This window comes from Ursus americanus, chromosome 16 (genome assembly GCF_024610735.1).
Source record: "Ursus americanus isolate L20-20 chromosome 16, mUrsAme1.1.p, whole genome shotgun sequence".
Taxonomy (NCBI): Eukaryota; Metazoa; Chordata; class Mammalia; order Carnivora; family Ursidae; genus Ursus; species Ursus americanus.
The window spans coordinates 18,085,891-18,099,118 of NC_142142.1; the positions used below are offsets into that span (position 1 = coordinate 18,085,891).

Consider the following 13,228-nt stretch of genomic DNA (forward strand, 5'->3'; position numbering starts at 1 on the left):
GTTCTCCCTTTATAGATAGATAGTGCAAAAGGGGGAGGGGTTCCCCAAGTCAAAAGCCAGCCAGTGGTAAAGCAGGGAGCCGATCCCAAACTACAGCTGCCAAAGTCATGATCCTCTTAAAATGATATAATCCAAAAGGTAGAATGAGTTCACAAGACGGTAAAAGCATGTATTAGAGAGCAGAAAGTCAAGACGTCTTTCTTCCTCCTACTAATCAAGTTAGAAGGTTTTAAAAAAATCAAGCATTATTACTCATTAACAAGTATCCTTTTTAGTTCCTTTTTTAAAATTTGTGGTAAAAATACACAATATGAGATTTACCCTCTTAAAAATTTTTTAAGTATATAGCACAGTATTGTTAACTCTAAGCACAATGTTGTATGGCACATCTCTAGAACTTTTTCATTTTGCATGATTAAAATTCTGTGTTCGCTAAACAGCTCCCCCCACCACCTCCCAAGCCCCTGGCAACAACCATTCTGCTTTGTGCATCTATGAATTTCACTACTTTAGATACCTCATATGATATGCAAGCATGCAGTATTTATCCTTCTGTGACTAGCATATTTCATTGTGCATAATGTCCTCAAGATTTACTCGTGTTCTCACATATGGTAGGATCTCCTTTTATGGCTGAATAATAATCCATTGTATGTATATACCACAATTTGTTTACCCATCTGTCGATGGACATTTGGGTTGTTTCCACCATTTGGCTATTGTGAAAAATGCTTCAATAAACATAGGAGTGTAAATATCTCTTTGAGAGCCTAATTTAAAAATTTTTTTGGATAAATACCCAGAAATGGGGTGGTTCAAAATCTGGTATATATGGTATACATGGTATACCATATAAAGTAATATATGGTAGTATTATTTTTAACTTTTTGAGAAACCTCAATACTGTTTTCCAAAGTAGCTGAGCCATTTTACATTCTCACCAACAGTGTACAAGGATTCCAATTTCTCCACATCCTCACCAACACTTTTTTTCTGGTTTTTGTTCATTTGTTTGGTTTGGTAATGGTCATATTAACAGGTATGAGCTTTGTTCTTTCTTGAGACTGTTTTGGCTATTCAGGGTTTTTGCATTTCCATACAAATTTTAGGATTTTTTTTTCTATTTCCATAAATATATTTAAAGAGATTGCATTGAATAGATCACTTTGAGTAGTATGGATATTTTAAAAATGCAGGTCTTCCAACAGAGGCAGTAATTTCTCTGACATTGGCCATAGCAATATTTTTTATAGATATGTCTCTGGAGGCAAGGGAAATAAAAGCAAAAATAAACTATTGGGACTACATCAAAATAAAAAGTTTCTGCACAGCAAAGGAAACAATCAACAAAACTAAAAGTCACCATAATGAATGGGAGAAGATATTTTCAAATGACATATCCAATAAAGGGTTAGTATCCAAAATATGGAAAGAACTGCTAAAACTCAACACACACAAAAACAAGTAATCCAATTAAAAATGGGCAGAAGACATGAACAGACATTTCCCCAAAGAAGACATCCAGATGGACAACAGACACATGAAAAAATGCTCAATATCACTCATCACCAGGGAAATGCAAATCAAAACCACAAGGTTATATCACCTCATACCTGTCAGAATGGCTAAACCCTAAAACACAAGAAACAACAGATGTTGACAAGGATGTGGAGAAAGGGGAACCCTCTTGCACTGTTGGTAGGAAGACAAACTGGTGCAGCCACACTATGAAGCAGTACGTAGGTTCCTCAAAAAGTTAAAAATAGAAATACTCTATGATCCAGTAATCACACTACTGAGTATTTAACCTGAAAATACAAAAATACAAAAACTGTAATTCAAAGAGATACATGCACCCCTATGTTTACAGAAGCATTATTTACAATAGCCATGTTATGGAAGTGGTCTAGGTATCCATTGATAGATGAATGGATAAAGAAGATGTGGTATTTATCTACAATGGGATATTATTCAGCCATAAAAAGAATGAAATCTTGCCATTTGCAATGACATGGATGGAGCTAGAGAGTATAATGCTAAGCAAAAAAAGTCAGTCAGAGAAAGACAAATACCATATGATTTTACTATATGTGGAATTTAAGAAGCAAAATAAATGAGCAAAGGAAAAAAAGAGAGAAAGAGAGACAAAGCAAGAAACAGACTCAACTACAGAGAACAAAGTGATGGTTACCACAGGGAAGGTGTTGGTGGGGATGGGTGACATATGTGATGGGGACTAAGGAGTGTACCTGTTGTGATGAGCACAGGGTGATGTGTGGAATTTGTGACTCTATTGCGCACCTGAAACTAATATAACACTGTATGTTAACTCTATTGGAATTAAAATGAAATCTTAACTAATAAAAAATGTTGTCTTCCAATCTATAAACATATTTGTGTCTTTTTCAATTTCTTTCAATAATGTTTTGTAGTTTTCATTGTACAAATCTTTCAATCCCTTGGTTAAGTTTATTCCTATTTTATTCTTTTTGATGCTATTGTAAATGACATTGTTTTCTTAACTTCCTATTCAAATTGTTAACTGTTACACCGATTTTTGTACAGAAACACTAATTTTTGTATCTTGAGTTTATATCTTGTAACTGCTGAATTTATTAGGTCTAACAGTGAGTGTGTGTGTGTGTGTGTGTAATCTTCAGGATTTTCTATATATAAAATTATATTATCTATGGGCAGAGACAATTTTGCTTATTTCTTATTTGTTTCTCTTGCTTTTTTGCTCTGGTTAGGATTCCCAGTATACACTGAGCAGAAATGTTGGGAATGAACATTCTTGTTCCTGATCTTAGAGGAAAAGCTTTTAGCTTTCCCCCATTGGATATGATGTTAGCAAGGAGTTTTGCATATATAGCCTTTATTATGTTGAGGCAATTTCCTTCTATTCCTAGTTTGTTGAATGTTTTTCTCATGAAAGAGTGCTGAAATTTGTCAGTGCTTTTTCTGCATCTATCGAGATAATCATGTGATTTTTATCCTTTGTTCTGTCAATGTGGTACATCATATTCACTGTGTTTTGTGTGTTCAACTACCTTTGCCTCCCAGGGATAAGTTCTATTTGATAATGGGGTGTGATCCTTTCAATGTGCTGTTGAACTCAGGTGGCTGGTACTTACGGAGGATTTCTACTTCTACTTATCAGGCATATTGGCCTAAAATTTTCTTTTCTTGTAGTATCTTTTCCTGGCTTTGATATCAGAGTAATGCTGGCTTTATAAGATCAGTCTGAAGGTATTTTATCCTCTTCAAATTTTTGGAAGAATTTGAGATAGACTGGCCTTGATTTGTTTCCACATGCTTGTTAGATTTTACTTGTAAAGCCTAGGTTATCCAATTTGTTGGTGTATAATTGTTCACAGTAGTCCCTATACTTTTAAATTCTGTGGCATCAATTGAAACATCTCTTTCATTTTTTTTTTTATTTTGAGTCATCCCTGTTTCTTTCTTAGTTAATATAACTAAAGATTTGACAATTTTGTTTATGTTTTAAAAAGCCAGTCCTTTTCTTCTCCTACCGATCTTCCTAGGGATAAAGAAAGGGGGGGTAATCAGAAGGGGGAATGAAGCATGAGAGACTATGGACTCAGAAACGAACTGAGGGCTTCAGAGGGGAGGGGGGTGAGGGAATGGGATAGACTGGCGATGGGTAGTAAGGAGGGCACGTATTGCATGGTGCACTGGGTGTTATACGCAACTAATGAATCATTGAACTTTACATCAAAAACCAGGGATGTACTGTATGGTGACTAACATAATATAATAAAAAAAATTATTATAAAAAAAAATAAAAAGCGAGTCCTTAGTTTCATTGATTTCTACTTTTTCTCAATTTTCTATTGTGTTTATTTCTGTTCTAATCTTAACATTTGCTTCCTTCTGCTAACTTTGGGTTTAGTTTGATCTTTTTCTAATTCTATGAGGTGTAAAGTCAGGTTGTTTTTTTTTAATTAATTTTTTAATTTTTTTAATTTTAAACTTTTTTTTTCTTTTTTCCATTTTTTAAAAATGTAAGCATTTATCACTATAAACTTCCTGCTTAGAACTGATTTTGCTCTATCCCATTAATTTTGGTATGTTATGTCTTCATTTTAGCCTTGAGATATTTTCAAATTTCCAATTTGCTTCCTTCTTCGATCCATTGATTGGTCAAGAATGCATTGTTTAATTTCCAAATATTTGTGAATTTCCCAGTTTTCCTCCTGCCACTGAGTTCTAGTTTCATTCCACTGTAGTTTGGAAATATAGTTGGTATGATTTCAATCTTTTTAAAATTTGTTAAGACTTATTTTGTGACCTAACATGTGATCTATCTTGTTGAATGTTCTTTGTGTACTTGAGAAAAATGCGTATTCTGTTGCTATTGGATGGAGTTGTATGTTGGATTAGGTCCCTTTGGTCTATGACGCTGTTCAAGTCCTCTGTTTCCTCATTGATATTCTGCCTGGATGTTCTATCCGTTATTGAATGTGTGGTACTTAAATCGTCTACTATCACTGTGCTGCTGTCTGTTTCTCCCTTCATTTGTGCAAACGTTTGCTTCATATACTTGGGTGCTCTGATTTGCGGTGCATATATATTTATGGCTGCTGTCTCTTCCTGATGAGGTGACCCTTTTATCATTATATAACATATTTCTTTGTCTCTCTTGTCAGTTTTTGGCTTAGTATATGTTGTCTAAGTAAGTCCACCCCTTCTCCTATTGGTTACCATTTGCATGGAATATCTTTTTTCATCCTTTCACTTTTAGCCTATGTGTGTCCTTAAATCTGAAATGAGTCTCTTTTACACAGCATACAGTTTAGCATTGTTTTTTTTAATCCATTAAATCCCTCTATGTCTTTTGATTGTAGAGTTTAACTCATTTACTTTTAAAGTAATTATTGAGGGAAAGGCTTACTATTGCTATTTTGTTCATCGTTTTCTGTCTTGTTGTAGCTTTTTTGAACCTCTTCCCTTGTCTTGTTTTGTGTTTCATTGACTTTTTTTTTTCTTTTGGTAGTGACACACTTTGATTCCTTTCTCATTTTCTTTTGTGTATCTTCTATAGGTATTTTCTCTGTGGTTATTTTGGGGCTTACATAAAACATCTTGTAATTGCAATAACCTGCTTTAAGTGGATACACTGATAACAATTTAACTTCAATTATACACAAGTACCCTATACTTTTACTTCTTCCCCACAGTCAGTGATAACACAAATCACATCTTTTGCTATTGTGCATTCATTAACATAGTTTTTAGTTATAGCTAATTTTTATACTTTTGTCTATTAACTCCTTTAGTTCTTAATACAGAAACTATAGCACTAACCACTGAGCTTAGTGCATGGAAGGCATCAATATATCTGTGTTCAAGCCTTAATAAACTTGAAAGTTAATTTAAATATTTAAAGTCTATTGATTTAAACTAGGGGGAGGTCTCTTGGTGCTTGATCAGATTCTTGGGGACCTAACGTGTTATTTCCAAGTGCTGGTCTCTCCCACTCTTACAATGCTAGATGCTCTACTGACTCTTTTATGGTTTCTAGGAGCATACAAGGTAGTGTGGGATGGTGTGGGGTCCTTGAGCCAGGCAAAGACACATATCATCACTTCTGCTGAGTTTCATGAGGAAGGAAATGCATGATTAATGAAATGTGCAAAAATAACATTGTGGTAATGACTCATAACTGAAGAAAAGAGAGAGGGAGGAATGGGAAGAATAAAAAAGGAAGGAAGCAAACAAGGAAAGAAGTTAAAAAGGGAGAACACAAAGAAGAAAGAAAAGGAGGGAGCCAACAGTCACAAACTGAGGAAAGAAATCTCTCAAGAAAAATAAAACAGAACCAAGTTGAGTAATGCTATGCAAAGAAAGCTAGAAAAAACATAAATGGACCTTCCTCTGACTGCGGACAGCCTGGCGCACACCACTGAGTTCCCCTTGAAGCAAACTACCTGATTTTTGGAGTTATCACACCCAGAATTTGAGAGAGAACTATGAGCTGGAATCTGTCTTTCTTTGTTTAAGTTATACATGCTCTTATTTTTCTGATAAGTGATTTGTAATAGATATTTTCTAAATTTATCAAAAGGTTTAAAAAACCTGAGTTAAAAATAAGCCAGATTCTGACTTGTCAGAGTTAATTCATCTGTGGACTGGCCTAAAGGCGGGGTATGGATTAACAGAAATGACAGGCCCTCTTCCAGCTGAATGATCTCCTCTCCTTGGAGACTTGACATTTTAGCAAAGTTTTACCTAATTGGCTTTGCTTTGGCCTGTATATCTCAAATTCACATTTAATTAATCATCTCTTCTTCTGTGATTCTGTATTATTTTACTTTTGTATTTTTTTTTCATTTCATTCAATAAATATTTACTGAGTGCCTATTCTGTACTAGGAACTATGCTAGAGATTAAGTACTGAACTGTAGACAGTGTAGCAATTTAGCAGAGCAGAAAGACCCTGAATAAATAGGTGTGCTGAGTGATGAAAGGGAGACATGCAGAGAAAAGATGTGGATCTCCCCTGCTATTGAACTTGTCCCATTTTGGTGAATTTTATAATTATATGTGGGCATATTTTTCTTTCTTAGTAGCTTCTCAAGAGTTAAGATGATCTTTTGTCAACTCACCCTCCTTGCTAGTGGCTCATAATGTAATTATTATTGTTCTATAAATAGTTGCTGAATTAAACTTGGAAAATATGGTACTTGGGTTTAGGGAACGTGTTCTAGTTCCAGTTCTGCCACTAACTAGCTCTCTCATCTTAGATGCGTTACTATATAATGATCCCATTTGTAAAATTAAGGGGTGGACCAAAGAGTCCATGAGACCATACCTGGTGTCAACCAAAAGTATAGCTTATGCCCTGTCAACGTCTTTAGGTTTAATTGCAATACCTCCCAACCGAATGTAGAGATAGATTTAATAATTATTATAAACACATAGATTTATTATAATTTTAATACATAACAAGGTAGTTAGAATATGGTATGGTCAATTCTTTTGGCTTATTTTCTCAATTATACATTCTTTCAATAAGAGTCTGCCAAATAGTGAGTGGTTAGAAGCACGGCCTCTAATGGCAGACTGTTGTATCCATCCATTTCCACAATCTATTCAAAGGCTGGGACAAGCACCTTCTTCCTTTCCCTAAGAGTGCCCATCTGGGAGCTGAGCACATTTCATTGCAGCAAAATATTTGAAGTCTGATGGAATTCCTCCCTAATTTGGAAAATGTTTTCCTATATTTTTGCATAATGTGACAAAGCTTTGTATAGCATTTATGCACCTTTTTTCTCCCATTCATAATAGATGAGGCGTGAGCCCTAGAGCCAGACTTGTGAGTACATATCTCAACTCCAACCATTACTAGTCTTGGAATTGAGCAAGTTCCTTAACCGCTCTGTGTCTTAGTCTCTCATATAAATGTTGGTAGTAGTTCCTATCTCATACGATTGATATGAAAATACTGTGAGTTAATTTCTATAAAGTACATACTACAGTGCCTGGCACATAATGCAGAATAAGTTTTATCTATCACCTTCCTCCTCCTCCTGTCCCTCCTCCCCACTCAAATTATAAGTTCCAGAGACTGACATTTAAATATTCTGCAGTGCCTATATACAGACACTCAATAAAGGTCAATTGATTTTACTTGAATGTCAGGATTCCATATTGGGCCTAAATTTCTCCATGCCTATTTTTGGGGAGGGCATTTTGCCTCTGGGCCAGGTGCTAAATAACATCACCAGTAACAACAACAAACCAACCATCTATTGAGTATGTACAATGGGTCCCAAACATAGATACTTCATTTGATCCTAACAACCCTACATGGTAAACATTGAGATGACAATTTAAGGTATAGAAATTGACTTAGAAAGGTTTTATAAATTTCCCATGGTCATAGTATTAGTAAGGAGCAGAACCAGGAATAAAATCAACAATGCAGGCTGTGCATGAAAACCTGTGCAAAATTGCATCTCTTTTTTTGTTGGAGTTTGATTTTTGAAAAAAATATCCTTGATTTATCTTAATCTTCAAGACAGCCCCATATGGTACCCAGGCCGGGGGTGGGGGGAGCCCTGAAGTTCATTGCTGTGAAATAATGTGTCTAGGGTCAGACAGCTCATAAGAAGTATTGTTAAAATCAGAATTCAAAACTCAGTATTCAGTGCAAAATCTCTCCACTATCCCATCTTGTTTTCACATACAACACACTTCCTTTTTAGGGATGAATACAAGACATCTTGCCACTCCCTTTACATTCAAAATATGGGAAAAAGATGAGGAACATTTAGTAAACCTAGAATTTAAGGTTTTAAGTTTAGCGTTAGCATGAAATTTGCATTTGCCTTCTATGTTCCTATTTATGATCCTTAGGAAAGAATTAATCAGGATTTTGAGAGCTCTGAAGAAAATGGTTTCTTAAACTTGAATGGCTGAACTGAAAATAAAGTTTTTGTCTTAATTATATTTTCTCATATAAGTCCAGGAGCATCTGCAGTTTCTTGCAGCCATGAGAAAGAGGTTTGAGTTTATGCAAGCCCCCTTTCTTCTGGCTGTAGAACAGCTTTAATCATAGCAACTGCAACTACCATTTATTGATCATATGCTATAAATGTGCCAAGAAATGTACAGAATCAGAGCTAATTCTCTCAACAGCCTTGAAAGGCAAATGTTATTATTTCCATTTCTAGATGAAAAAAATAGGGGTGCCTGGGTGGCTCAGTCAGTTAAGCATCTAGATGAAAAAAAGTTGAGGTGCAGAAAAGTTAAGTAATTGCTCAAGGTCACACAGTTATTAAATGGCAAAGTCATGATTCTAACTCAGATAAGTCTGATTCTAAATCCTGATGCTTCCTACTACACCATGTTGCTTTTCTTAAAAAACAAAACAAAACAAAAAATGAACAAAAGTGATATGAGTCTTTTACCTTCCCTTGGCTGATGTAAATACTTCAAATGTTAAATTCTGAGTCAAGTTGCGGAGGCTTTGGGAAAACAGCTCAAACTCTAATTATATAAAACCCATGTTGGTAAGAAGTCCAAGCAGAAGTGAGTTGTCAACTACATTGGGGTCAAGTTCTTTGCCACCTGACCGTGAATATTCATCTAAACCTGCTGGGCTAAATGAAATGTGGTATTGTGCACCCAAGTACCAAATACCCACTGAGACTTTTCAAGCAAATCTTTATTCTAGGTTTTACTCATAAGCCAACAAAACAAGCAAATTATTTATGGGTTGGGTTCTGCAGAATTGATGCTGGGCTTAAGACACTCCGCTTGGAGCCCAGGCACTGACACTAAAAATACATTTGGGAGAATTCACCTGGTGCAAATTTATTTCCATGCCATTAACAGTAAAATATTATCTTTTCTGCAGAAAGGTCTTTTATTTCATCCTTGGAATATGTTCTTTTGGTGTAATTTGTGCAGCAAGAATTGTACATCACTTTACATGTAATTTTCTTAATAATCATCTGCTAGCAAAGAAAAGTACAAAATCAATTATCTGATATTTCTCCTTCCTTATTTTTACAATTCCCCATTAAAGGCAACAATATTACTTGCCCTCTTTTAAGCAGGTAATGTGTAGCCTGTCTGGAGGGCAATGGGAGAATTTACTGCCTGTTTGCAATCAACCTCCTGGGTGGTCTTTTTCAATTAGGCAAGCAGCATATCAGAAACAGCACCTCATTCCACCTGGAACAAATTACTAGTTGACCTAAGGAGGACCTTGATATGAATGTTCATATCCTTCTCCACGTATGGTTACTAGGGCATGGTGGGCAGGCTCCCTTTTAGCTTCAGAAAGTACCAGACCACGCAAGATGAAAAATGAATTAATGGCAGTAAAACAAATCTTTCTAGGAGGGAGCATCCAACAGGAAGCCCCTATTATAGAGCTGCACTGTAGGTTCTTGATAAGACCCAGTAGTGCCCATGTAGATGGCTAGGTAGGAGTTTTGCACTCCTGAACACCACTTAAATGTACCATTTGCATTCCTGAACACTTTTTAGACATCTCCATGACTTTCCTAATCCACTGCCTTTTGGCTGTTCACGTGAAAAGACCCCTTATAAAGAATATTACAAGGATAAATGGGAAGGACTGGTACTCCTCTGACACCTTGTTCAAGGAAAGGTCTTTTAAAAATTGCCCAAAACGTTTCTAAAATTAAATTGTGCTGTTAAGCATCTGTGTTCCAAATGGTTCCCTAACAAATGAAAACACAATTGCTTTCCTTTAAATTAGGCTCTATCTAAAGTATGCTCTCTTATGGTCTAGGGCCTTGTTAACCATTGGGTTTGGTCCGTGACTGACCTGGCATTCAGACAACAGTTTCTTCTTTGTGACATTGCTGATCTCTGCTATATCCTTCTACTGGACCAGAAAGGAGTTGGCCCCTTTTCAAAGGTAATCTAACACAATCACTTCTGGTTCCTAATAACTTTGGCAGTACAATCAAGTAACAGGAAAGTAAAAGGCTAATTACACTTTTTTTCTTAAAGCAGAGCTCTTTAAGTGAGAATGAAGGAACCCACATAAGAGCCGGGTTCACCAAACAGATCTGTTTCTAAACAAAGAAAATGACCATAGTAACGATACCACCATTATCTTAACACTAAAGTCCATAATGCTTAGCTTTACATTTCAATTCTCTGAAAATCAGTTCTATGAGCCTGTTTAAATCTCTAATCCATGGAATATCACACATACTGGGAACCTGAGCATATGAGATCTTAAGTAAGTCATTTGAAGCTTAAAAATGCCTGAGGATGTTACTGGCACAAATACGGTGACACTTTTATAAAGAATGGTGGGGTTCAGAGAAACAGACCTGAGTTGTATATGTGAACATGCATAGGGTAGGGTACGGGTGGGAATGAAGGAGGAGGTGATGGCAAGAGGTATTTGCTACCAACCTCTAGGATCTGACTACAGATGGGGTACTTCCACATGCCCTTCAGGCTGGCATGTCCCCACAACACTGGAATATTAAACAGTTTCCCAGAGTCTTCTGCTCTAAATCAATATTTAAATTGAAAATTATCCTCACAGCCTCCTTAAGATTATACCAATCTTATATTTCAGTCTCCTAGAATCTCACAGTCAGGATGGAGGAAAGCTTTTGTTGTTGAAATCCTGAAATCTTCAGCTTTTACACAAACAACACATATTTTCCTAGAGACAAAGTCTAGAACTCCTGAGTTCTGATCTACATTAGTGACCACAAAAGTATGGACATCTGAGGGGGTGCTCTGATGCATTCTGCTAGTTCTTTCACATGATTTAATTGTCTTACCCACTAGCAGATACAGGGGTGTTAATTTACCAGAAAGTGGCACATGACATAGTTTTCTCGGTTTCCATTAGCTTTCAAACATAATGTTACCTGCTGACATTTTCAGTTCTCAAATGCAGCAAACCATTAAAATAGTTGCAATCTATTTGTCCACAACATTAAGAACCAAATAGAAGAAACAGTTAGGGATGGAGAATTTTATTCATCCGTTCAATAAATATCAATTGCATGCCTACTATAATCCAACACTGTGCCTGATATTCAGTTTACAGCAGTGTATAAGAAAGACCTCGAATAAATAACTAGAGACATATGATTTAATTACAACTTTGATAATAGTGAAAAAGTAGATGTTTAGAAGCTATCAGAATATGTAAGACAGGCTTTAGGGACAGCTACTCTGAGTAAATGACATTTCAACCAAGAAAGCTGATGTATATTAAAGTCAAATCCATTCTACTCTTGATCAACATGGCAAATAAAATCAGAGTGTGTTAAATTAATTTACAATCTGAAATGTATACAGCTCCACATGAAAAAAAAATGTATTCCAAAACACGAATAGCTAAAATTTACAACCCCAAATGTATGTTTCCTTCTTACTTAAAATTGATGCTAGCCAGAATCAAGTCCCAGTCTTATATTTTGAGTAAAATACTTTACTACAAAAAATAAGAATAAAGCAAAAACCAAGCAAGAAAGGGAAAAAAAGAAGGAAAGAAAAAGAGAAGGAAAGGAGGGAGGGAGGGAGGAAGGAAAAGGTGGAAAATAGTTTCACATGGCTTCAAAAATAATAGAAAAAAGTTTATACCATTGTTGGCCACTGCACTGGCAGCAACACTGTACCACTTGGATAAACTCAAAACAAAACAGAAAATAAACAAAAAATGGTAGGAGAAGGAAGGGAAGAATGAAGGGGGCCATAAACAGAAGGGGGAATGAACCATGAGAAACTGTGAACTGTGGGAAACAAACTGAGGGCTTCAGAGGGGAGAGGGGTGGGGGATTGGGATAGGCCGGTGATGGGTATTAAGGAGGGCACGTATTGCATGGTGCACTGGGTGTTATACGCAAATAATGAATCATGAAACATTGCATCAACAACTGGGGATGTACTGTATGGTGACTAATATAACAAAATAAAAATTATAAAAAAATAAAAAATAAACAAAAAACAAAAACAAAAAACCCCACAAAAATAAAAAAATTAAAAAAAAACCAGAACTCTCTTATTTTGATAATAAGGCTATGTGCCATCTGGGAACTTCTGAAATATTTGCTGAATTAAAGCATGGCACTACTGAAAGATCTCTGAGGAATTCTGAGCTGAGACGACCTTTCTAAAGTAGTATAGATATCCTGAAGGTTTAGGTTTTCCAACTGTTTCAAACCCTTTCAACCTGAACTTTGTATATTATTTCTAACTCCCTTCCCTCTATTGCTGAAATGACCTTTGACTCACTTAAAAGTTCCAGAGGAGGGAGGAATGGATTTGAATCTCAGCTCCATCATAGATCAGCTGTGGGACCTCGGACAAGTCACTTACCCTCCCTCAGCCTCAGTCATCCCATCTGGGATATGAAGGTAATGCTTACCTCTTAAATTGTTATGAGGAGTAAATTAGGTAATGCTTATGATGCACTTAGCATCATGCCCTTCCAGTACATTGCAAGGGCTCAAAATGTAGGGTTCTTTGTGGGAACAGTGATTGATGATGGTGATGATGATGATGATGATGATGATGATGATGATGAAGAAGGAGATGATGGTGACTATGAAAAAGCCTACTGCAATGACAAGGCTGGATTAAGACATTTAATAACCCCAAGATATGAAAATATTACTAACCTTACCAATGTAATTAAAGATATGTTTTATCTTTTAATTAATGTGACTCATATATATGCTGCAATTGACAT

General features: G+C 35.9%; 1 protein-coding gene and 1 long non-coding RNA gene across 3 annotated transcripts in view; one reads left to right on the forward strand and one right to left on the reverse strand.

The window, feature by feature from the left end:
- DLG2 (discs large MAGUK scaffold protein 2) overlaps positions 1–13,228 on the reverse strand; it is an 857,148-nt gene that overhangs the window by 746,520 nt on the left and 97,400 nt on the right. The gene's annotated exons all lie outside the window — the stretch shown is intronic.
- Positions 10,181–13,228, forward strand: part of LOC148108770 (uncharacterized) — a 39,110-nt gene continuing 36,062 nt past the window's right edge. Inside the window, exon 1 of the long non-coding RNA XR_015726947.1 lies at positions 10,181–10,420. This is a non-coding gene — a long non-coding RNA (uncharacterized LOC148108770). The remainder of the gene's footprint in view (positions 10,421–13,228) is intronic.